Below are 26,749 nucleotides of genomic sequence, written 5' to 3' on the forward strand. Positions count from 1 at the left end.
GAGAGAATGATGGGAAGGTTACTTTATTTATATCAGAGCCATTCTAGGGAGGAAATTAATGACGGACCGTAGAATGTGTACAATTTCCCTTTATAGAGCAATGATTACCAACCATTTTACCACCATGGATCTTAAGGTTTGAAGAGTTTTATCTGCTAAACACAGTAAATTTATCGGGTGGAAGTTTGGTTTTTCTCCTTTCTAATAACAATGACGTAGAATCATAGTACTGACAGAACGATTGCATGTTAGATTCATTACCTATTCAGGTAATAGAGCACAGTGTTGACAGCATGGATTTGTAATGGACAGCCATGGACTCTTAAGCCCAGTGCCTCGGTTGAGACCCCAGTTCATTAGCGGTGTGGTTTTAAATGAGTTTTTAAAAACTGTTTCGTGTCTTAATTTCCTCATCCTAAAGAGTGGGATAATAACTGTTATCCCATGCAAATTCATGTTGTTTTGAATTAACCCATGAAAAGCACCCAGAACAGTGTCTAGAACACAGCGAGCACTCCTCATTACATAATCTGAGTGCTTACAAAGATTATTCCCAGTATTTGTAGGAGCATGCCACAGTCAGCATTATGCCCAATTTACAGATGAGAAAACTGAGACCTGTTGAGATTAAAAATCACCCAGGTTACCAGAGACTGTTCAGGTCTAGACCTAAATCCTGTTTCTTTGCTCTTGTCTCTCTTCTTCCTCCCTTACTTTTCCTTTTCTCTGTAACAGAAATTCTGATCCGCAAGAGATGACGAGTGCTGCCACATGACATCAATTTAATTCCCGGCAGAATCAAAGGTGCCCCACATTTCAATTAGCCTGTGCAACTCTTTTGAAAGTGAACTTGCAATTTCTGTTTAACTCTCAGAAATACTGGAAATAGCTTAAGGGACTCCTCCATTTCTTTCGGATCAGGGATCCCTTTATAAGCGGTTTATGTAAAAGAGAGCATCCAGTTGGCTATTTCATAATTCCTGGCACTTCAGTTTTAGTTAAGTCACTTAAATATCGCCATAAATAAGATTATAGGGGAAGGTAAAAAGTCTTGTTTATTTTTTTAAATGTAGAATTCTTGGTTTTATAATGTGCCAAGTATTAAGATCACGGACGTTTTCAAAAGTCTGTATCACAACTGCCTTGAGGTACAAAGAAAACTTTCTGCAAATGATGACTTACTCCATACAAAGCCCAGGACACACATTCTTTCTGTTTCTGTTTCAGAAGAAAAAAGCACGAGCGCCATGGCCACCGCTAGTCCTAACATTAACACTGAGGTTTGTAATCCATTTTCTGGCTTTTCTGGCTGCTGCTGTTATTATTAAGGCGCAGGCTGGGCGGGCCCCAGGGCCACACACAGACAGCGTTCGTGTGTGACAGTATCTTTTATGGAGCAAAGAGAGACACACCCTCACAAAGGGAGGGAGGCCAGAAATGAAGCAAAGCCACAGAATACCCCTCATTATCCTAACCACCCACAGAACCGGGAAATGGAAACTCACGTCTTGGCTGGAGCCGGAGGAAGGCAAAGGCTGAATAATGGGTAAGTCCTGTGAAGTTAAAATATGGCTACTTGAAGAATCTAAATACTCCTTTTTCTAAAGTAGGACCTACTTATTCACGTCTCTGACTTTGGGGAATGGGACTTCATCGACCCTACCCCTACAGCTCACCACTGGTTCTGTGCTGTAAGAAAATACCCTCTGCCTTGAGGCACTTACTGGGTCTGAACTCCCGCCCCTTCCGCCAGGCCCAGGTGGCGCTTTTCTTTCCACCTCTCTTTTCCTGAGACTCTTCCGCCTCATACTGCTGTCCTGAGTGGTGGTGTTTCCCTGTGCCCCTCCCTCCCTCTTCTCTGCCCTCTCCTTGGTGTGCCGCCTGCTTTCCCCGCAGTTTGGCCGAACACTTCCACTTCTGTCTTTGAAAAGTCTTCAGGTTCCACGTCGTCCTTTGGGATTTCTGGTCACTCAGTGAAGCAACCTGTCCATCCCCACTGCTTATGGATCTCACTCCTGCCTTCCTGAGGAGCAGCTGGCCTTGCCCCTGGCCTCACCCGGTGGCTGCCTTTGTGATAAGCAGCCCTTTTCCCCATGTGGCTCCTGCTAAGAGACATCGGTCTTGGAAGATGCCCCAGGAGAACTTTCCTGTCTCTGAGTGATATGTTAAAGCACAGGTCACCGGTAAGGATGAAACCACAAATTAATTTATACCACCAAAGCTGTTGGTGCTTCTCAAATCCCAAAGAATGCAGAGTCTAATACAATCCTGCTGCTTATTTGAGTGAATACGTGAACTGGTGATCAAGGTCAGTGGCACGAGAGGTTGGAAGGATACTGCGGACGGTTCACATTCTGTACGGTTTCACCCAGGGCAGGTGCTACTGGCCAGAAAATAAATTCTTAACCCCCGATGTTGACGCCAGTTGTATTCATTAAAGGGCTTGATTTTGGCTGCCACTTTCCCAATGTTTTTGCTGCTGTCATTTTCTGGCTATAAAAATTTTTTTTCTGATTTTTTTTTTTTTTTTTTTTTTTTTTTTTTAACAGAGCCTTAAGCTCTTCAGAGTAAATGTACTATGTGAAGCTGTGAAATCAGTCAAAATGGCAACACAGCTTTATGGAGTATTTTTATTAGTTATATAGTTCATTTTCCCCAAGTTTCTATATGAGTTCTGAGGTTAGCCTGGAAAATTTTTCCTTTTTTTAAAAAAAAAAAAAATATAACTTATAGGGGCGCCTGGCTGGCGGAGTCAGTAGAGCATGTGACTCTGAATCTCAAGGTTGTGAGTTCAAGCCCCACAACGTAGGGCATGAAGACAACTTAAAAAAAATAAAAATTAAAAACGTAAAAAATAAAAATATAACTCATAAAAATAGTACATGTTCGTGGTAAAGTCAAACAAACAAAAATTAACCCAATAGTTCAGCAGAAGATGAAACATAAAACCTTCCCTCCAGCTTCATTCTGCAGAGCCGTGGTCCCTGACTGGGGACTGTTTTGCCTTCCAGGGGACATTGGGCACTTTCTAGAGACATTTCTGGTTGTCATAATGGAGAGGGGGTGCTCCTGCTACTGGCATGTAGCAGGGGGGTACAGAGTTGCTGCCAACCATCCTACAGTGCCCAGGACAGTCTCCACAGCAAAGATTATCCAGCCTGACCTGTCATCAGTGCCTCTACGGAGGTGCCCTGCCCTAGACTGACGACTATTAGCTGTGGTTTACACATTCTTCCAGAAAGTGTAAAATATATATGTATATTTTTTCATTTTTTTTTAAACAAACAGATTGAGTGTATCCCCAATAATCTGCAACTCGCTTTTTGCACTCGACAATGTCTCGGTTATTTTTCCATATTGAGACGTACAATTTACCTCATTATTTTAAACGGTCGAATGGTTTTCAATTGGCTCATTATCCCATAAAGTATTTAACCCGCTCTCAAAAGTAGATAATTTGGTTGTCTTTCATTTTTCCTCACTATAAACGAATCTGCCAGGAAGGGTTTGAAAGAGAAAGAGAATTGGACAAAGGGCTGGATTCTCCACGGTGCTTTTGCTTTACTTTTGCTCAAAGTCTGACTTAGCGGTGACATTCACAATGACAGGGGTGAATCAGTCTCTGCTTTCCAAACCCCAGTTTTCTCTTGACTGTATCACACAGGAGTGTGGGAGGAGGAAATAAGAGCAATTTTTTTTTTTTTTTTTAACCACACCATGGTGGAGTTTCTCCAATAGACGTTTTTAATGTCTCGCTTACAAGCCAGCAAATGAAGGCAGCTGTGGAAATGTTAGGCTTAGGGGGCTCGCCGTATCTGAATCACATCCAAAACTTTTTAAAGAACCCGGATTAGGTTTAAAATATGCTAGAGATTTAGGTTATCCCTTAGGTTACTAAAGCAGCAACCACTTCAAAGGCAGCCCCTCACTAAGTTTGTCTTCTTTCCCCCCCCCCCCTTGAATGAGGTCAGTCCAGGAGTTCAGTCAGCTGACATCTTCTGCTGCTTTCTTGCGTCTACTCTCATTCTGGATTACAAAACTGGGGCTTATACATGTTACATCGTTGGTTATGAAAGGAACATCTGATTCCAAACTACACAGTGTTGCTATTGTTGGGATAGGGATGCTCACATTGATCATTTAAGGTAAATGTTATTTTCATGACCCCAAAGAGGAGGCTCCCACAAGGAAAATACTATGTAATGATTTCCACTTTGCAAGAACGTAACTGACCCCAAGTGCAGTGTGTTTTAACTCTTTTTTTTTTTTTAAATGATTTTACCCTTTATTTTTTTAAGTTTATTTATTTTGAGAGAGGAGAGAGAGTGTGGGGAAGGGGCAGAGAGAGAGAGAGAGAATCCCAAGCAGGCTCTGCACTAACAGCACGGAGCCCCGCTTGGGGCTCAACTACATGGACCTCACAAACCATGAGATCATGACCTGAGTGGCAATCAAGAGTCAGACGCTTAAGGAAGGAGCCCACCCAGGTGCCCCTGCTTTAACTCTTAAACCATGTGGACTTACCTCTTTCCTCCCACTTCAAGCAGCATGGAATGTGCTTTTCTGTCAAATCTGTTTGTGCTTCTCGTGCCAAAACTGGTCAAAGTTCATAACTGAAGGAATTGCTTTAAAAGAAGAAATCATTGTTTTAAGAAACTCTTGCTTCCCACCTATAGGGGTTGCAACATTTCTCTGTTAAAATGCAAAAGCAAAATGGGAAAACTGCTTTCCATTGTCCCCCCCCTTTAAATATATTTATATCAGTTGTTACGTCTTAACCTGTTACACTCTTTCTTTAGACTTGCTGCATTTTACCCAAGGCAACGGGCCGCCATCCCCATATAAACAGCTTCCTGTTTTTTCCACAGAGATAAAAATAAAAGAGTAAAAGTGACCAACTGTCTTGTAAGGCCTCAAATATAAACAGGATTATTTTTAAGGGCTCTCAGAAATGTCTGGAAGTCGCTGTAGGTTGTGAAGGGCTGGTACTGAACTCCTTGGCTCCCTGTTTATGATTTTGCTGTTCATTCCCTAAGGGCTCTCTCGTGGATGAAATGAAAGGCCACACATGAAGGGCACGCAGGGTCCAAAAGTCAGTTATTGCTTCCCCTGCCAATGATTCACTAAGTGAATAATTCACTCATTTCTTCCATCTGATAAAGTGAGTTGACATGAAGGAGTGGCAAAGTTGTCTTATCTTCTCGGGAGCAGGAAGCTGTCATGACAGGGCCATAGCCAAGTCTACTTGCAATGGTTTCTCCTTAAATCCTTCGTGAGGGCGCACTTACCAGGGCTCCGTGGTTGGAAGACAAGCAGATGGGAAAGGCCTAACTGTGCAGGTAGCAGTGAACGGGCAAAAGGGACTTAACACAAGAAGACCGGTTAGGAGAGAACAGGAATGGGTCAAAAGTTTTCATTTGGACTATGAACTTTCCTTACCTTTGAACAACGACATGTTTTAGACGTCATGGCAGAAGTTTAAAAGGGTGTTTAATGATGTCTAAGAAAGAAGTATTCTTCTTTTTTTAAATTCCTTTCCCTGGAGATTAAAAGTCCGGGAAGATTCTCAAGGAGGGACCCACACAAAGCTCAGCCAACCGGTCCCTACTCCTGCTCTTCTTCTAGGCCGTTTTCCCACATCTTTCTCAGCTGACTTTCCTCACAGTAATTGGTGAATTGTCAGAACATTGTATAGCAACATTATCCAAAAATGATTTGTATTTGTTATATCTCACCATCCCTAGGTGGTATTAAATAGCTCAAGAGATAAGACATTCTCTTCCTAAACTTCTATACCATAGTTTAAAATGGTGCCTTGCACATGAGTTAGCCTCTTTCCAGTTAATGTCTTTAGGTTTTGGAGAGTGATAAGAATGAAGAACAAAAAGTGTAATTTCCATGTCCTGCTTTGTGTCATCACAGCATTATTAAAAAATAAAAAAAAAATAAAAAAAAAAAAGAATCTCTTCATTCTCAACTTCAGTGCTAAGTGAACTGAGTTCTTACCAAACCAAAACAGAAAATAACTTATTTGCACAGTTCAGGTTTTTAAGTTTGCATGCCTAGAGAGTTGCATAAAAATAGTACAGGGCTGAACCTTCCAGGGAAGTTATTTTTTTCTAACAGAACAATTACTGAAAATTGGGACTGAAATTATAGTTTGCACATTTGTAATGCACTGAAATTCCCTTCTACTTGACTCCGAAAAGCATTGTACTATATCCAATTGTGGGGATGGAATACAATTACCACAGGAGATTTCTGATATCATTCTTAAACCAAAATGCTGCCTGTTACACATGGAAACTCCATGAATGGGGAAAGGTAGCAAAGCAAGGTGACATTAGTTGAATTAATGCTTTGTGAATTATGTCCTTTCTTAATGTAAAGGAACAAATTTTCCACTTTTTGTACATGTTAAAAATATACGTATATGTCCTATTATGCATATGTACACATACGAATCCACATATTGTATTTTTGAGTTTACTCTCACATATTATAATTTGGTACTAAAAGCTGTGTCATAAGGACATATTCCTACAACTTTTTAACATAAAAAACTTTTGAATCAAAAGGGACTTAAAAAGAAATCACTTTTTTCCCCCCAGAGATAGACCAAATTTTCCATGATCATACACCAGTTATTTATAAATAGTAAATAGCAATGCCCTGGGAAGGGGATCTCAGGGAAGTCAAATTAGTTTTTTAAAAATGACTCCTGATTTATTGTATATTTCATGAAACTATTAGCAACTTGCTTTTCCTTAATAGGCAAATGTCCCTGCTCCCAGATTTTCCCGTAGCCCTATCTCTTTGGTTCTGATAGCTCACTTATTGTCTCATTTGTCAAAATGGGCTGTTAGTATATGTGACCTCTCTGAATGTTATCCATTTCTTACGTTTGGTTCATTTCTTGTAAGCTTTTATAAAAGCCCATGTGTATGTGTATTACTCACTTCATTTACTGATGTGATTCAATATACACTTGTGTGGCATTTCTGCCCAAAGTACCTATCTTGAATCTAATCATGAAGAAACATTGGACAAACCCAATCTGAAGGACACTGTACAACATGGATGACCTATAGGCTTTGAAAACAATGGCAAAACACACAGCAAGGCCAAGTGACTAAAGAGACAGGAGCATTAGATGTCATGGGTGATCCTGGCTCACATCCTAGACTTGGAGGGGCAAAAAAGCTATAATGGGTATTACTGAGACAATCGGCAACATTTGGAGATGGACTATAGACAATTACATTAATGTTAAATTTTGCTTTTTAAAAAAAAAAAAAAAAGTGTTTATTTTCGAGAGAGAGAGCCTGAGGTGGGGGAGGCACAGAGAAAGAAAGAGACAGAGGATCTGAAGTGGGCTCCGAGCTGACAGCAGCAAGCCTGATGTAGGGCTCAAACTCACAAACTGTGAGATCATGACCTGAGCTGAAGTTGGATGCTCAACTGACTGAGTCACCCAGGCACCCCTAAATTTTCTATTTTTCATAATTGCACTATGGTTAAAGAAGGGAGCACCTCTGTTGTTAGAAATTATATGCTGAAGTGTTTAAGTGTAAAGGGGCATGATGCCTATAACGTGCTCTCATATGATTTGTAAAAAATTATATATATATATACATATATGTATACATATATATATATATATATGTTTTATATAATGAGGGACAAAGAGAAATTCAGCAGAGGGGGTAAATGTAGCAAACAGTAAGCCTGTGTAAAGTGTATACTGAACTTCATGATATTTTTGCAACTTTTGTAAGTTTGGAATTACATGAAAATAAAAACTTAGTGAAATGAGTAATAAATATTTAATTTATTGTATTATATTATTCACCTTTCTTAGGACATAACTTAGGGCTTACTATTGTGGGGAATAATAGTCCTTATGTTCATATATATATTTTTTCTAAATCTGTTCTTGGGGTCCACATCACGCACCACAAGAGCACCAGCTTTTACAAAACCTTCTGCTAAAATTAATGAGGAATCTGGTGCAGTGTTAATTTTGAATAAAAAAGATGTGGGTTGAATGACAGCACCAGCTGATGGGAGGCATTAATACTGTTTGATTCCATGCTGGCAGAACACATCCAGCTGTGGGGGCCTGGGAGGCCTGGAGGAGAAAAATGTGAAAAGAAGAAGTTTTGTAAAATGCATGTAGTCTGGAAAATAAGGAATGCTAATTATTTTTCAAGAATTTTGGAAGGAAAATTAAAGCCTAGTAGAAGCATGGAAATCAGAGCAGAAAGAGAAATATGAAAAATGTTAAACTCGTTTCTTTTAGCTGTGGTCTTTTGTGCTATTATTTAGCCTTTTCTGTCTTTTACTTTCAATTAAATGCAGCTCTCTCTAGGTTTCGTTTTTATGATCAGAGAACAAAGTCCAGCCTTTCTGACACATTAGGGTGTAATAACTGGGAATATATATACTAGATGATATGTAATGTATATATCATTCAAAAAACATTTGTTGAACATACTGAACTATATACTAGCCATTGAACTAGATCCTAACAGACTCTAAAGATACAAAGACTAATAATAACCTAAAGTCTGTATTTTGTAGGAACAAACAGTGTGAAGTTCAGAGTGGAGGGGACAGTTACACGGATTATGAGAAGATTAAAATTCTGTGTAGTAGACTAAACGTTGTGATGGGCGTGCAGTGTTCCGCGAACTGACGTTAGGGGCATTTGGGAAGGAGTGGTTATCAGGGAAAATTCCAAGAAGAGTCTTAGGTCCAGGGAATAGTAAAGATAAGTCCAAGAAGTGAGCACGAGGATGGTAAGCATTTCTCCACTTTCCACTTTTCTGACCCCTTGGAAGGTATAATCAAGTGATTTTAGATTGCTGTGTCTGTAATTTGAGTTCAAGCCTTTAGCAGTCAAATTGTAGACATTCCGCATCTTCGTGTCCTTTCTGAGGCCTTGGCAGACTTACTCTAGGGTTTTTCTGGGTCTGCGACTTGGCATTGGTGTGACCTCTGAAGCCACTAGACTGAAGCTTTTCTGTCTCGTGGCATCCACATCTGCTGCCCTGCTGGGGTTCCTGGGACAAGTTTGGGGACCAGTCCAGCCACTGATTAAGGAGTCACCCCTTTTAAATTACACGTAGCTTTTAATGAGCATGGCCTTCATTGTCCTGGGGCTATCTGAAGCATCCATGTCTAAGATGCCATAGTGCACTCTGCCCACAGGACTCACCATTTAGAAGGCGCTCTGTCATTATCTCTTTAATATCACCCCTTCAGCTTTTTTTTGTTAAACTCTGTTTGAAAATATGGTAGATCTTGCTTGCTTTATTCTTAAAGTCTCTTAAACTCTTTTTGATATTTTTCTTTTTCACTCCATTAGCTGAATTTAGGATAGTTTCTTTGGAGATTTCTTCCAGTTTACCAATTTTCTCTTCAGTTGTATCTATTCCCTTTACTCTGTCCATGGAGTTTTTAATTTTTAAGACTTCTATTTGATTCTTTTAAAAATTCTTTTTTCCCTCTATAGTCTCATGTTCCTGGCTATTTTCAAATTCTTATTTTATTACTTTATGATTACAAGCATAGTTACACTATATTCTGTACCTAAAAATTCTAATATTTGAAGTTATTGTGGTTATTTTCTGCTGTCTTTTGTTTTGGTTGACTTTATCTTGTATCGTTTCCTTGGATGTTTGTGACCCTTGTTACAGGAACTCACATTCTTTTTAATCATGGAATTTCATTAAATTCTAGATTAAAATAATGTTCCTTCAAAGAGAGTTTGTATTTGCTTTTTTCCAGCCATCCTGGACACACATACTCTTTAACTGACCCACTTTAAATAAAATTTCTCTCCTAAAAGATCTGAATCACATAGGTAGGTGAATTTGAACTTAAATGACATAAATTCTCAATATATCTTCCTCTTTAACTTCTCCCTCTTCTTTTGCGTTGCTCCAGGGTTGAGTTAGGAAAATTTTTGTGCCGTCCACTTCTATGAAGGGGGTTTATTTTTCATTTGTCCTAAGGCAGAGCATGTGTAGCTCTTTAATGTCTCAGCACGACATGGACATAGCTTCCCATTTACTTTCCCATCGTGGCACGTATTTATCTCCTGTCCTCTACACTCCGTGCAGCTGTCATGGTGGAAAGTCAAGGTTTTCAGTGCTTAGCTCAACCCCTCAGAGGGAAAGCTGGCTTTGGCTCTTGCTTAATTCCTGGGTTTCTTCTTTCATTTTAATTTTGGCCTCTGTGGATTCTGTTCATTTGTGCCAGCTTAGCAATGCAATTAAAGATGTATTTTTTTTCTTAATTCAACATTTTAGTCATTTTCATTGGCAAGGTCTTTCAAAATATCTGATCTATAAGAGCGCCAGAAACAGAAGTTGGCTCTAAGCTTTCTAGCAGGCACTGAGAAGAGGGAAATCTAATCAATTACATGGTCACAAGGGCCAGGAGAAAAATGATTCTCAGTTGCTTTGGAGAGATACAACAATTTTTGGCACTGAGGCCAGACTGGGATTTTTCTCCGCAGCCATTCTAACAGGCACCCTCGTCTTTCTTGTTGCTTGGATGATCCAGGAAGCTGTTCCATCAGTCTTTAGAACTGATGTCCTTTAGAGTGCCAAAGCTAGGTGGTATGTGGCAGTGAAGAAGATCCTGGAAGATAAATTGCACTTTCCACTTAGTGTTATACTCGGTAAAATGGGTCCCAAAGTGATGCGGCTTTCCCAAGAGGCTTCTGAATCATCCTGCCTATTCTTACAGTTTCTTAGACATGCTTAAGACAGACTGGAATCTCTTACAGCCCAGGCACAGAAGGTAATTTTTTACTTAAGCAGCACAGAGTTGGCCTCTAAATGACATGGGTGGAATGGGTCTACATCCATGTAGTAAAACTGAGTCATAGCACCTTTTACAGCCTTCTTTATGGTATAGTTCAACCACCTAAAGACATGTCTCTAGATAAGCTGAAATCAAAGATCAAAATGTTTTGCAATTAATGCTTTCTGTAATTGTGGGGCGCCTGGGTGGCTCAGTCGGTTAAGCATCCGACTCTGGGTTTTGGCTCGGGTCATGATCTCACGTTCTTGAGTTTCAGCCCCACGTTGGGCTCTGTGCTGACAGCGCAGAGCCTGGAGCCTATTCGAATTCTGTGTCTCCCTCTCTCTCTCTCTCTGCCCCTCACATGCTCACACTCTGTCTGTCTCTCTCTCTCAAAAATAAACATTAAAAAAAAAAAAAGAGAATACTTTCTGTAATTGTTAGCTATTATATGTTTTATATCCTGTTCTAGTTACATTTGAGTACAGTTTGCTGGTAATTAAAAGTGTATAAGGTGAAAGAATACTTACTTGATGTGATGGGACTGCTAAGATTAAAGAAGTGAACAATTACTAATTACATCAAAATTGGAACAGTTGTGAATGATATTTGGCTAAACTTGCTTTCTAGACTAGTGAATAGATTATATGGCAAATGGAATTCTAGATTTATATTTCAACTTAAATGAAAATATGTGGAAATATTAAAAAAAAAAAAAACTATTGGCAAGGCAAGCCAGGTGAATCTTATTCTGAGAACAGCACTAAAAACACAGTTATTTAAAGCTTTTCTACCTGGGAGAATTCAGAAGGAAAAAAGTTTATGTTATAAAGTTAAGAAAAGTTCAGTGAATTGGTGATAGCAATTATCAAGAAGGGATTTTGGGGGTGGGAATAAACTTCAGTCAAGGGAGAAATGACTGCTTTGCAATTTCAGCTGGATTTTAGGAAAGAAACAAAGGGTTGAAAGCAATTGTGTGAGTTCCCTTATCCTGTACAGTGAAAACAGAACTAACACTCTTGTCATATCTCAGAAATAATAAAAATATTGTAAGGTTTCCATGAAGTGAGTTTGAAAATCTGTGAAATAAACCATTCCTTATTGGATCGGACCCCTGCTGAAGAAAAGCCTTTCATAACAGATGGTGATTCTGGCCACCTTGTGAGTTTAACAAAAGCTCTTACCTATTTCTGAAACTGTTGGCTTCAGTGAACTTACTAAATTATACTCTTCGTCTTAATTTTTAACGCAGCTATTGTTTTCTCTCTCTTATAGCATGGGTGATAAAAGGAACTTACAATTTATAGTCAAGTCTTCTGTTTTTCAGGGTTTCTGTGGTGGTTCTTTTGGTTTCTAACCATTTTTCCCCATCTTAGACAAGTTCTCCACAATGGCATAGAGGTGACCCAGCAGGTACAATATATAGATTCCCACCTTTGCTTCATAAGCAGGAAATTACTGTTCTTAGCTTCAGGGAATCCCCCACCCCCACCCCAGCCCCAAGAATAAGAAATTGTGTTTTGCCAGCTTGAAGAGCTCTATTCCTAAGCACCAGACTTCACTGTGAATGTTCAAGCCCGTGAGTAAATTCTACGTCTACAATTTTGTCAAAATTTAGAGAAAGAGCTTGAAGAATAACCATTTCCTTTCTCATCTCCACTCGACTGGAGCTGAATCAGTTCCAATAATGTTACCACATTGGTTTCCCACTGACCATTTTCACACGAATTTGGAAAGCACATAAAGAAATAATTGTTTTCAAGGGTGTGTCCTTGTGAAAAATGCACGAGCTGTACACTTACTATTTGTATGCTTATGGTCATATATTACACAATTAAAATGTTTAATACAAAAAAAAAAAGAAATAATTGTTTAATCCAAAGATGCTTGAAACTATGATAGGACAATAATCACCCACTTTAAGGGTAGGAATGGCTTTTAGTTTTGAACTTAAGCTGTTATGTTGTTTTAAGGGGGGGGGAAGCAGGGGCGACCATACTGATACTCAAAAGCATGTCTGTAAATTTGGAAATCAAATGGAAATACTCTTTTAAGTTTATGAAGTAAAACAATGTGGAATTCCTCATTCACTTATTCATGCGAATGATGAGATTTCTTTGGGTGGTGGTTTTCTTTCCCCACAGTATAAAATCTAATTTAAGTGAATTTCCTCCTCAAGATTTGGGTATAAAACATCAAGACTTACCTGATTTCTCTTCTTTTTTTTAATGTTTATTCATTTTTGAGAGAGCAAGCGAGTGAGCACAAGTGGGGGAGGGGCAGAGAGAGAGGGAGACACAGAATCCAAAGCAGGCTCCAGGCTCTGATCTGTCAGCACCAAGTCTGATGTGAGGCCTGAACTCATGAGCTGTGAGATCATAACCTGGGCCAAAGTTGGAGACTTAACCAGCTGAGCCACCCAGGTGCCCTGTTTTATTTTCTATTTAAGTATTATATTTTCCAAACTCATGACTTCATATTAGTCACATTTTAGGATTTTCAGAAAATTTCAAAAGGTCCTCACCCACATAAGGAAATATGATTTACAAATGACCACTCATGCATTGGTTCAGGTATAAATGATCTTTCAGTGCTGATTGGTTTAAAAGTCTTCTTCACAAATGAAAACGCATAAAGAACCTAGAGGATCAATGCTCTTTACTGGGATAATCTTTCCCACATTGTAGAAATCCGTTCTCTAGGGTCTGTAGGTTGATCAGGAGGGTAGAAGGTGTGCAGTGATTGGTGGAAGCTGTAGTTTTTGTCTGCTTAGCATCATTCCCCATCCCCTTCCTTCTACGCCTTCCCCATTCTTAGTGCTCCAGGTGGTGATGTCAATCAGAATGGCCAATCCCCATTTAGTGGGCAAGTGGGTAACCAAGGCTAGCTATTAGAGTGCCAAGGATTAATTCAAGAATGTGCATGTGACTCAAGAAAGATAAATCAGTGTCTTTTCTGAGATTGATATAGGGTTTTAATGGGTGGGGAACATATAATTCCACCGTGACTGGTAAGCAGGGCCAATGTGCATCTGGGGCTGATGAACGCCATCATGTCTGACACACACAGGAAAAGCCTGCTTGCGATACAAGTGGAGATAAGCATACTGAAAGGTGAAGAAGGAGAGAGGCAGGACTCTAAGCACACTGTTTACCTGTGGATCCACCCATAATTAAAGACACATTGACTTCTGACTTCCCGATCACAGAGACATTACATTCTCCCATTTTGGAAGCCAGTTTGAGTTGGGTTTCTAACATGTCTGACCAAAAAGGGTCTTAGCTAATGTAGTCCCTATTGCAGAACTTCTGTTAAGATTTGACTGCAATTCTGCTAACATCTTTCTGTCACTCTCTCTCCTTTTGTCCTATGGTCTGACCAACAGCCACATGAGATACTTTGAATTTTTTGTGCTAATCTGAACAAATTCACCACAACACACAGAATGATTTCACAGTGCAATTCAAACATAAATTCCCCATTGAGAAAACACGGAGATGTTTGTAGTTACTTACCATGGCCTTGTGCAATAACTTTGGGTGTAGTGCTTTTATTTACAGTTACTGTTGTGTAGAGCTGCAAGCACCCTAGGAGTTAACCTATGCAAAGAGGAGCATATATTCTTTCAAGGCACTTGTAGCTGTCATTTTATTTTTTGAGCGTTATGAATGGAGGTATTGTTGCAAACAGCTGTACTGTGAAGGCATTTAAGCCAGTTATTACTGCCTGTGGTGTCTGCACTCAAAATGTTGCAAACACTGAAATTATGATTTACAGAGGTGAAAAATGTAACTTTTATAAGATCTGGCATGCCTGGCTCTGTCTCTTTCTATTATTGGACAGATTCTTTTGCAGTGATGATTCTTAAGCTCAGTGTTTGTAATCCTAATTAATTCAAAAGGGATGGCCAGAATATATCACAGAACATGTAATAACATGTTAATTTGGAAAGCAATATGGTAACACTGATGTTATTTTTAATGTATTTAATTATTTCTCAGTATGTTATATTACATGGAACATAATCTGAAGACTTAGAATATAGTAAAATAATTTTTAAATGTTACGTATCTTAGATGATGACGAATTTGGCTGAATTGAACTGAAGTGACAAATATATTTAGGAATTGGAAAAAACTAACTTGATGTTTCCTGGAGGAAGTCTTTGATATATTGTCTGACAATTCACTTCCTTCCAATAAAAATGACCATCCTTAATAACTTTAGATCTGCTGTCACACCCACTTCAGTTGACTAATCTCTGCTAAAGTTCCTTCTTTTCTTATTTGGCCCAAATCATGATGTAACCCTTCACCTAGATCAAACTGTCCCTTTGGTTGAGATCAATATGGGAATTCAGTATTTGGGTTCCCTCAGTGTTTCATGGCTTAGCACAGCAAATCCCACACCAGTTTACATCTTTTGGTTCTTGGACCAGTTGAGAGTTCTCTCCAGAATATCTGCCAGAGTAGCCAATAGAAAATTTCTCAGTTAGTTTACAAGTTAACAGAAGATAAGATCTCTCTTCAGTTTGTATGCAGGGCATCGTCCAGATACTATTGTGCTAATCTAATTCTTTAACTTAAAAGATTTTAAAGGTCACTTTTTTTTTTTTTTTTTTTTTTTTTTTTTGAAGGGAAGGCATCTTCTAGTTCATCTAGGAAAATAATCTCTCTTCACAAATGTCTTGGTTAGGATGCTTTGGGTTCCATGTAACACAAAACTGATTCAAACTACCGTTAGTAAAAATGGGAATTCTGGGGCTCATAGCACTGGATGTTCTAGGTGACAGAAGAGGCTTTACCCAGAGCTCAGGCTCTGACCAGGCCCCGGTGTCTCCCCAGTTTGTCGTACAGTACAGACCACAAAACGGGGATAACAGCTCCTTAGCCACATGCTTCCTCACACTTCCACTAGGAAAGAGTCTGCCTTCCTGGTAATTCAAACCAAATCCCCCAAGTGAGTTTTCCTGGCCCTGATTGGCTTGATTTGGGTCATGTGCCACTCTTTCTTTTGAATTAACCTCTGTGATTGATGGGATTGGATTTGCCGAGTGGGCTAAGGGAAACAACTTCCAGTCCTGGAGGTGAAGCCAGGATCAACGCCATACTAACCACATTTTAGGGACCTTCAGGTTGTTGTCTTGGGTCATGGATGCTAGAGAGGTAATAACAAACCGCAAGAGCGTAAGTCTGAAAGAATCCAAGGGTGTTGGCTTCGTCACATACTAAGCAGCATGGCTGCATCTAGAACCCGATTCAATATCATTTGTCAATAAAGGTACATCAACTGCATATAGTCATACACTAAGCACTCTGTCTTGGTAGATTTGTGGAAACATTGAAGTTGCCTAGCACAGTCTTTATCAACGCGTGTTCTGAGATTCATTTTATAAAAGACATGGGGTGCCTGGGAAGAATGCAGATTCCGGGGCCCCAGCCCTGATTTGCTGAATCAGAATTTGGGTGGGACTCAGGGATTTGTATCTTAAATATGTTTCCTTAGCAAATCTCTTGCATACTAACACATGCACCGCCTACGTTGGTGGGTAACCCACAAACTGTTAGCGATTAACAAACACTCCACCGCATCTTGGACTGTATTTGGAAATGTCTTCTCTAACATTTCTTTATGTCGATATTCTGGTTAAGATTCTAACTGTTTCTCACCAATAATCCAGTCACCTCCTAACCCTGTTAGGAGGATTGTAAGGACGTGCTAAATTTATCAGGTGAGGAGGAAACTCTGCGGAAGACTGACAGGCACAGCGGAAAACCATCTCTGTGCTACACTCTCAGGGAGTGTCCGCAAGTGTAAAAATCGTGGCATTAGGACCAGCAGGAAAAATATAAATATATTTGCTATGACAAATACATCAAAGAAAGCATGCGATTACCTAATTATATATATTATTTACTTTTCAGAACTCTTCTCAGTTGTCTTCAGGATATGATTGATACCTTAACAATTTGCTCAATGTGCTACTTAGATAGTAAAAGTAGGGTGTTGACAGTAACTATTAAAAATCATATGAATGCTGACTGTGACTTAAAATAAAAAATACAACACTCACTGTGCTTTGTCACATCCCTGTTTTTGTCTGACGGCACAGATCCCAGGACAAATTTTCCACCAGTTTTCCTGGAAATGACCTAGATAGAACCTGTCATCTCCCAGGTAGCTTCCATGGAAAGCCCAAGATGACTTTTGCCATCTAATAAGCAGTGTTTCTTGGATATCTATTGGGGCCTGATTCTTAGTATTGCTTTTAGAGAGTAAAGGGTGCTTGTAGCGCAACAGGAAAATTAAGATTATCATGAAAGTAAATCTGATTATTTTCCCTGCATTTCTTACAATGCTATAGATTGTGAGATGTGATATTGAACTATTGTCTGTTTAGGAAGAAGTTGGCATAATTTTTACGTGCTGCATGAGGAGAAAATAACGTAAACAGAGTGGAGAAATAAAATTCCATAAACAACAGTGATTTGAAATAAAATATCAGGGGTGCCTGGCTGGCTCAGTTGGTAGAGTGTGAGACTCTTGATCTTGGGGTTGTAAATTCAAGCCCCATGTTGAGTGTGGAGATTCCTTAAAAATAAAATCTTAAAGAAAAGAAATAAAATATCAGTGGAATATACTCTCTCAAAAGAACAATAATTACTGAGTATTTACAAATACCGAGTCCTTAGTCTTACTGAGTATACCAAACTGTATTCTAAGCAATTTACATTGCAGTAACTTACTTAATCATTAGGACAACCCTATGAGGTAGTTTTTGCTATATACCCATTTTACAGTTTTTTCTATATACCCATTTTTGCTATATACCCATTTTACTGGGGCAGAGGGAAGTTAATAAATTTGCCTAAGTTCATACACCTAGTAAGTTAAGAAATTGGAACTTAAATCCAGGCACTGTGGGTCCAGATTCGTGCTCTTAACCACCAACCCATAGAATGGTTACATGTAATTTTAATGTGTCATAATAAATCAAGAATTATATTAAAATTTCCTGATAGCTTTTAACAATGAGTTCAGGGGAGCAAAGGGGATAGAAAAACATAGCAACTAAGAGTAGTATATAGCAGTATGAAGATTTTATGGCTATGATTTTCAGGCCATGTTCAATCGCTGACAAATACAAGATTTAGTTTAAGAAAGGCCTCTGGCGTGTGCAACAAGAACTAGATGTAAAAATATGGACCACCGTCCTCTATGATGACAATGTCATTAATCTACCATTAGCTGGCTAGTCCCACTGAGCTGGTTTCAGAGACGTGCCTGCAGATTTGTTTAAACCGTGCAGAGTTTTTCATCTGATTAAGTGCGGTCAGTGTAGCCCATGTGTGTTGCAAATTCGTGTATGGTTAGGAAACTACACATGATCACCCTAGAATTTCCTCAGTACCTAAAACCTCTGCCTTGTTTTTCTAGCAATTTTCCTAACCAAAAGTCAGATGCTGTGTGATGACAGCAATGCTATATAGCTATGAATGTTTAAAGTTTGTGTTACTTCTCAAGTAAACTTTTAATACTAGTGATGAAAATAATATAATAAACTTGAAATCTCACCCATCATGGCAAACAATTATTTGCACTTTTTATGTATCCCCCTTCAGCCTTTGTCTTTCTACGAACAGAATTTTATGTTTATAATCTTTCTGAATATATAATTTTAGATCCTGGTTTTTGGTTTTGTTTTTGTTTTTGTTTTACCCAACATTTCCCAGGCTCCTACAATTTTTTTTAATGTTTATTTATTTTTGAGAGAGAGAGAGAGAAAGACAGAGCGTGATTGGGGGAGGGGCAAAGAGACAGGGAGACACAGCATCTGAAGCAGGCTCTAGGCTCTGAGCTGTCTGCACAGAGCCCGATGCGGGGCTCGAACTTGCAAACTGTGAGATCATGACCTGAGCCGAAGTCTGACGCTTAACCAACTGAGCCACCCAGGCGCCCCCCCAGGCGCCCCCCAGGCTCCTACAATTTTTATAGTTGTTATCACAATGGCTACACAATCAACCATTGAGTTGATTATCCTATTTTATAAAACTATGTTCCAATTGTTGACACCGTTGTTTACATTTTTCCACTCATTTACCATCAATAACACTGTGAAGCTGGGTTTAGGCCACAGGCCAAATCCTGTCCACTACATATTTTTGTAAATAAAGTTTCACTGGAACACAGCCACAGGTACTCATTTGCATACCATCAATGCTGCTTTCTTACCACGATGGCCCACAAATCCTAAAATACTTATTATCTGGCCCTGGACAGAAAAACACTGCCAACTCCAAATGATTATCGTAGTACCCACATTTCTTCTGCATTTTGGTTAATTTCATAAAGGTAAGTTGCTGGGACTGGATTTACTTGGCCCCAGTGTAGGAATGTCATATGGTCTCAAAAAGATGTTTGCTCCTCTTTAGTATGAAAAAAGCTGTTTCCCTGTATATTTATTAGGTGTTTTTTCTTTGATGAAATGTCTGATCATATTTCTTATATGCTAATCTATTAGAGTTCTATTGCTGTACTTGTTAATTTGTATGAGCCTGTGGATGATTTTCTGACTTACATTAAAAGAGCCAGCAATAAGATGTGTTGGTTGATAACCAACTGTACATAGATACATATAATTCATGCAGGCATTCATTAAAGCAGATAGAGAAGTCAGCTCATAATAATTATGAATACCACCTTTTAAAGCTAGAATATCTGTGTTACTGATGTAAATAATACCAGTAGTTCTTTTATGACTCTCTAAATCTGTAAGCTGAACTCCTGTAAGGAAAATATGTCTTCTTTACGTAATGAAAATATTTGCTTATGTAGTATTAAATTTCTCATTTGTGTAGGACTCATTAAAGTAGACACCCGACTCAGTTCTGGTCCTAAATAAAAGAACCTGTTACAATAATCTTTTTCCTCAAGATGCAAAATGTTGACAAGCTTGAGTCTCTCCCACTCTGGCTGCAAAAATTAAAGAGGGCTGTGATAAAATTATAGGCGGCAAATCTCTGGCCAAATACAGGACGAATTCCCTAGACTGAAATGCAGAATAGCCCCAAGGAGAGGGAAGTAAGAAGAATGTACTTACAGTTGTTTATAACCCTAAGGAAGGTTTTTAGGCACGTATCTGTTGGTAATATCTTGAAGATATTAAATCAATGCACTTTAATTTCCCCTTTAATAACATGTTCCCTGCCAGCTTCCTATGTCTACAGATGGGCCTTGAGGCTCAGTGCCCCACAGAATAAGAGGACAATTCTGCCTAGAACAAAGATAGGACTGATCAGCTTTGGTCACAGAGCTGAATTTCTCGAGTATGTAGCTGAGGCAAGAATTTTGAAATCCAGGCTTTGGTGCGAAGGAGATTCCTTTTCTAAGTTTCTTTAGGTCCCATTAACATAACAATGTGGTTGATTATCGTATGCAAAGTGTAACTGGCAATCAGAATTGGAGACGGAGAGAAATGAGAAATACTTCCCCTTTGACCTGAGAGACGAACTAGCTGAGTACAGAAGACAGAGGGCGGTGCGATAGGTATTACCGTTGTAACTCCTCATCCCTGGGAAATACATTCCCAGACTCCTCCTAGTGGATGCCTGAAACCACAGATCGTACCAAACCCTACAGATACTATGTTTTTTCCCTAAACATACACACCCCAGATCAGGTTTAATTTATAAATTAGGCCCAGAAAGAGAAGAACAGTAGCAATGAAATGGAACGACTATAACAATATGCTGTAGTAACCGTTTGGTGAATGTGGTCTCTTTCTCAAAATATCTCATCGTCCTGTACTCACCCTTCTTCCTGTGATGCTGTGAGATGATAAAATGCCACATGAGGAGAGCAAGTGGAGGGAATGACGCAGGCATGTGACGTAGCAGTAGGCGACTGTTGACCTGCTGATGCTACGTCAGAAGGAGGAGCACCTGGTTCTGGACCTCTTTGAGGTGATTGCGTGTAACCGAAACCGCAGATAAAGGGACTCCCGGATGGGGCAGGACGCAGCCAGTGGCCGTGTTGAGCGCAGTGTAAAGGAAACAGTGCCTAGTGACCGAAGGAGGATGTGTCTAAGGCAGAGGTGCTGGTTCTCGTGCCTTTAAGGGCCACGTGGGACACCCAGGTGTTCTTCCATGCTTCGAGAGAAGCTGGGAGGGCCTACACGGAGCTCAAAAGGGCCACAGTCTGTGGAGACAGGAGTGCCCAAACGCCACGGTTAGGGCCACGGAACCTAGTAGCCCTTGCAGCTTGACGGTCAGAGGGGATCCACTGCCCCCCCCAGCATTCAGAAGCCTAGGGCGCAGGTGGAACCATCAGATGATTAGAGATTGTAAGGACCCGAGGGACTCATTTTTCTCAGTCCTCTACACACCCAACTTCTTGGTGTCAGCCAAATGTCGTGGCTAAGAGCACGGGCTCTCAGGTCAGGCTGCCCAAGCTTGAACCCTGGTTCCAAAATTTATTAGATGCCCAATCCTGGTAAAAGTATTCATTTTCCTCAATTCTCAAGTAAAGACAGGGTTGTTATGACAGTTTAAATATTTTTTATAATATGCTTGAAAATGTGCCTCACACAGGTTAACCCCTCAACTGTCTCATTGATTTAGGTGTTCTTGGGGGAGGAGCTGGGCGTTAATTTGAAAGAGGCTGACTCACCAAAAGAGACCATATAAGCTAAAGAGAACGAGCCCATTTATAATAATTATGTTGATTCCACTCTGCCCAGTGTAAGATTAAAATAGTTACAGGAAAATAAAGAAGTTGCATTTTGTTTGTGTACCTGGGTGCGGTACTTGAGAATTTGTGATTTCGGCACAGAAACATAGAGCCAAGAACCGTCTCTCATCCCTTCTGTGCCTCTCGCCACTGTTGCTTCTGGACCATAACCAACCTTCTAGACCAAGTTATGTTCAGTCAAAATTTCCCTTTCCACACCTCCTCAACTCCTTCTCCTGACTTCTCACCTTCACAACCTGAAATCTATGATTCCATCTAAACGGCTCCCCAGCAGCATCGCCAACGCTGCTTCATAAACCCAGGGAAGAATTTATAAACAAGTTTCTACTCTTTAACCTCCTGCTGTGGACATTGTTGTTGTTGTTGTTGTTGTTGGGCTCTGTGACATGGCTGTTTGTTGTTTTAGTTCTTCCCCTCTGGATGCTTCCTTTAACCTCTTGTAGCCACTCCTCCTCTCTTGGTTCTTGAAATGGTTTTCTGGTGCCATAGTTGGCTCTCGGTTCTTCTTACTCTCTATTTTTCCTAGTGTCCAACTTATGACATCAGTTGCTACTTGGGAAGGCAAACACATCTAAATCTGAAATCTGGACTTTGTTTTTGAGTGCAAATACCACATATTTAATTGCCTATGTAATGAATGTTTCTTCTTACTTGGGCGTCCTCAAAGTCAACCTGTCTCCAGCTGAATTCACTCTTCATTCCCTACTCCCATTTTCAAAGTTCTCCAACTGTATGGTAAATGACATTCAACCCAGAACCTGGTGAGTTATCCTACCTTTCCTCCATCTCCATCAACCCTATCAGCAGCCACTTCTGTGGAGTCTGCCTCTTTGATCCCTTTCCTATCAGACTTTTCCCCTCCAGATCCTATCCTCGGCTTCTGCCTGCTTTGCTGCCCTCATTGAGTCTTGCCTAGAACACTGCAAAACCTCTATATGTTGCACCTGTCTTGAGGCAGCCCACCTCCATTCCCGCATCAGAGAGATCTTTGAAAATCTAAACCAGAGCATTTAGTTTCTTATTTAAACTCCTTTAATGAATCTCCATGCCTTCCAGCAATAGTTGTGAGTTGTAAGTCTGAATTTGTCATACAAAATTCTTGTTGGGGCCAATGCCTCATCCTCTAATCTTGCCCCATGGCCACACCAATCCAGAGATTCGGCTCTATCCTGCTACTGAAATTTATGCAATTTTACACATCCGGCCCTTTGGACCTGTTGTTCCATTTTCTTAAATGCTTCCCCTTAGGTAACCACCATACATCTTTCAAAATTCAAATCAGTGTCACCCTGAGTGACCTTTTAAACTGCCCTTAGTTCCATACCTGCTTCTCTACCTGCCCCCTGCTCATTATTCACTCATTGATTAGCTGCCTAGTGTCCTGTATGAAAAACCTGAACTTCTTTAGCTATAGTGTTTGTTTTGTTTTGATGCCTTCCGTAATGAACTTTAGTCTTGAGGGCAGAGATTCCTAACTACTTCTTTAGTGCCTGGTAAATGGTAGGCACAGAGTTAGTGTTTATTGAATAAGTTAATGTATGAGTGAATGAGTGTGGCTTAATGCAGGTGAATGGATCTCTGGGAGATGCACTTGTGTGAGATCAAAGACTAATGAACATCTTTACTCTTCATAACCATGGGAAATGGGCAGTAGCTTAAATAGCAGAATAGGTGAATACAAATGCTCTTAACTTATACAAATCTCTTGCATCTTATTTATATTTACTATATCCTCCACATATTATTTTATTGTATATTTATCATATCATTATAATATATGTCATAATTTATTATATTATGGTGCATAAAAAGTATATGTTATTTAACTTATTTTATGTTTAGTCTATAGGCCTTTTTGTAAGAAAAACCCTCTTCCATGTTCCTGTGAATTTATTCTTTATTGATAGATACTCTTTTAGCTTTTAGCCATGTTTCCTCTGGTATCATTCAGTGAATATATAATCATCCTACAAGAGTTTACATGAACCACATATCATTGTGCAACAAATAATAATTGCACAAGTTAACCTATAAATTAGATTTAGACACTAACTAGGATAGTGTCTGGGCATGTTAAGTGATGTCTCTATATCCACTGTTTGGGACAGCCATTTGGCTGTCCTACAATTTCAAATGCCCTTTTCATTTTTCTTAAGCCCCAGGAATTTGGCGTGATTTCATTTTTGGGAGTTGACACTTTATTACTTCCTCCTGGGTTTCTTTCTGTCATGAAATGGAACACTTTTTTTTTTTTTTTCTCAATAATCCCTCCCTCAATGGCCCAATAAATAAATTGAGAAACTCAACTCTTACAACTTGATGTTCTTTCTTAGGTGTTTTTGGAAATTTTCTTGTTTTTTTGTCCAGGGAATCATCCAATGAAAGTGCCTTCACCATCTGGTTCTTATCCTTTTCTCTGGATAGGATATCCAGGTTGGCCCCTGAGGCCCCAGGAATGAAAATAAAACTTCTTCATTGGGCTTCCCCCCAAATTTTTCCCAAAGCTTCAGACAGACCTTCAAGCTGTGGAAATTTGTGGAAGTCACCTCCTTCATTCTTAGAAAACTTCTCTTTCACTCCAAGCTTGGAAGCTTAGACCTTAAATATGGTTTAGTTTTTTCACCTTATGGTATATTTTGGTTAACAGCTATTCTTAGCATTAATTTAGTTTATTTTATCAATTACTTTTCCTTCATAGTTTTGTGTAAGAAACTTTTCTCCTCCCAAAGAGACTAACAATATTGTCCTCTATCTACTACTAAAAGATCTAGAAATTGGCCTTTTGCAGTTAAGTCCTTAATAAATGAGAATTGATTACCAATTACCCAGGCATCATTTATTAATCTCTCCCCAAGTAGTCTACAGGATGTCTGATATCAGTCAAATATCAAGTTTCCACATGTGTGATAGGCTTCTGGCATCTGTTTTCCTTTCCATTGGTCAATCTGTCTGTTTGCGTGCCAGAGTCACATTATCTTTATAACGTCACATTTATAAGTCTGGATACCTGGTAAGGCAAGTACCCCTTATGTATTCTTCTTTAGAAATGTCTAGTCTATTGTAGACCCTTTGGTCTTCCATATAATTTTTAGAATGGGCTTGCAAAGTTTATAGGAAAAAAAGTTTCAGATGTTGATCTGAAACGGTGTGGAAAGAATTGACATATTTACAATATTAAGTCTTCCTGTCCATGAGCATGGTATTTATCCGTCTCTGTCTTGGATACTTCTTGTACACCTCTGCAAGTTCTCTCATTCTAGACACGGCTGCAGTGACCAATTCCATGCCAACTTCAACTAGCTTCACATATGTGGATAGGACAGTGCCTCACCTCGCCCTAAACTTCTGTCAAGTCTTTTTGCTTTCTAGGCAGGGTCTTTTTTATTGTAAGATGTTTGCGGGAAACCACTCAGAACATACATGTCACATCCTGGAAGATGGAGTGGTTCATACCCTGTTAGGCAACCCTTGATCGCTGGAGAATGGGAATCAATAGATGCAACTGCCTTCATTCACAAGGAAGGGAGGTATGAGACCCTTTTCATAAAGCTTTTCAGATGACTACATGGCAGTAAATATCCAGTTGCCTATAGCAACAGCCAACTCAGTAATTCAGTAATGCAACCTTGCATTGATTCTCTCTCCTTCCCTGTTTAACTTCCTTTATCCCTCATTCCTTCCTGTAAAATCAGACTAATAAACGACTTTTACAAAAGGCTTTTTCTCAGGTTTCTACCTTTAGGGGGTGGAGAGACCCAGACTGAATCAAACTTCTTTTAATTATGTTTTCTTGAGTGACTTTTAATACAGATTAATAACATTCTGTATACATCTCTGTGTATCTTTTGTTAGACCTTTTTTTAGGTTATCATATTTTCTTTTAAATGGTTTTCTCTTTTTTTTAAATATTTTTTTTAATGTTTATTTGTTTTTGAGAGAGAGAGAGAGAGAGACAGAGCATGAGTGTGGGAGGGGCAGAAAGATAGGGAGACAGAATCCTAGGCAGGGTCCTGGCTCTGAGCTGTCAGTGCAGAGCCCCATGTGGGGCTCCAACCCATGGACCACGAGATTATGACCTGAGCCGAAGTCAGATGCTTAACTGACTGAGCCACCCAGGCGCCGCTGGGTTATCATATTTTTATTGCTATTGCAGATAGTGTCTTTTTTTCACAATATTTTCTATTAATTACATTAATTGCTAATGTATAGAGATGAGTTTAATTATGCATATTGATCTCATATCCAGTCTCTTTGCTAAACTCTCTCATCCAATTAAACCTATCTGTATGTCTTTTGGGGATTTTCATGTAGACAAACACATTTTTTCTGTAAATAGTGACTCTTCTTTATGCATTTTATCTGCCTTTATATCTTTTATTTCTTTATTTGTCTTACTTCTCTAGCTCCAGTATTGAATAAGAGTGGTGAAATTAGGCACCTGCTTTTTCCTAAGTTTTAAAAGTAGGTTTCTAATATTTTTACTATTAAATATGATGTTTTCTGTAGGATTTTGATAGATACTCTGTTTTTAGGTTGATAATGTGCACTTCTGTTGCATCTTAAAATTTTTTAGTCATGATTTAATATTAATTTATATCTAATGCTTTTTCTGTTTCTCTAGATACGATCTTAATTTAACAAGATAATGATGTTTATACATTTACTACTTTGAAATGAACCTTGCATTTCTGAAATAAACCCAGTTTGGTCATGGTGTATTATTATTATTATTATTATATAACTGGGTTTGATTTGCTATGATTTTGAATAGGCTAATTGCATCTACATTCATGAAAGAAATTGGCTTGTAATTTCCTTTCTCTTTCTCTTACAGTTATTGTGTGATTTTGTTGTCAAAGCTATATGGACTTTGCAGAATGAGTTGGTTGGTAATTCCTTCCTTGCTATAATGTGAAAGATATTTTTTAAGATTGGAAAGACCTTGAGGACTTGGTAGATTTTGACTGTTAAAGCATTTGGACTCAGTGTTGTTAAAGAATTATTATTATTTTTTTAGCCACTGATTCAATTTCTTTAATTGTTAGAGAAGTCTTTGGGTATTGTAGATCTCCCCGAGTCTGATTTGTTAGGAAAAATTCTCTAGACATGTATTCATTTCATCAAAGTTCCCAAATTTTTTGGCATATTTTTTTTTTCATATTCTCCTGGAACTTTTGCTATCTCC

The 26,749-nt window shown here is 39.1% G+C and overlaps 1 long non-coding RNA gene across 3 annotated transcripts in view; it reads right to left on the bottom strand.

The window, feature by feature from the left end:
• LOC122217411 overlaps positions 1–26,749 on the bottom strand; it is a 78,000-nt gene that overhangs the window by 39,498 nt on the left and 11,753 nt on the right. For 2 of the 3 annotated variants that reach the window (XR_006201471.1, XR_006201472.1), the window contains 2 exons: positions 4,525–4,625; positions 1,506–1,553 (listed from right to left, as the gene is read on the bottom strand). This is a non-coding gene — a long non-coding RNA (uncharacterized LOC122217411). The remainder of the gene's footprint in view (positions 1–1,505; positions 1,554–4,524; positions 4,626–26,749) is intronic. The other variant, XR_006201473.1, reaches the window with a different exon arrangement.

This window comes from Panthera leo, chromosome B1 (assembly GCF_018350215.1).
Source record: "Panthera leo isolate Ple1 chromosome B1, P.leo_Ple1_pat1.1, whole genome shotgun sequence".
NCBI classification, from domain to species: Eukaryota; Metazoa; Chordata; class Mammalia; order Carnivora; family Felidae; genus Panthera; species Panthera leo.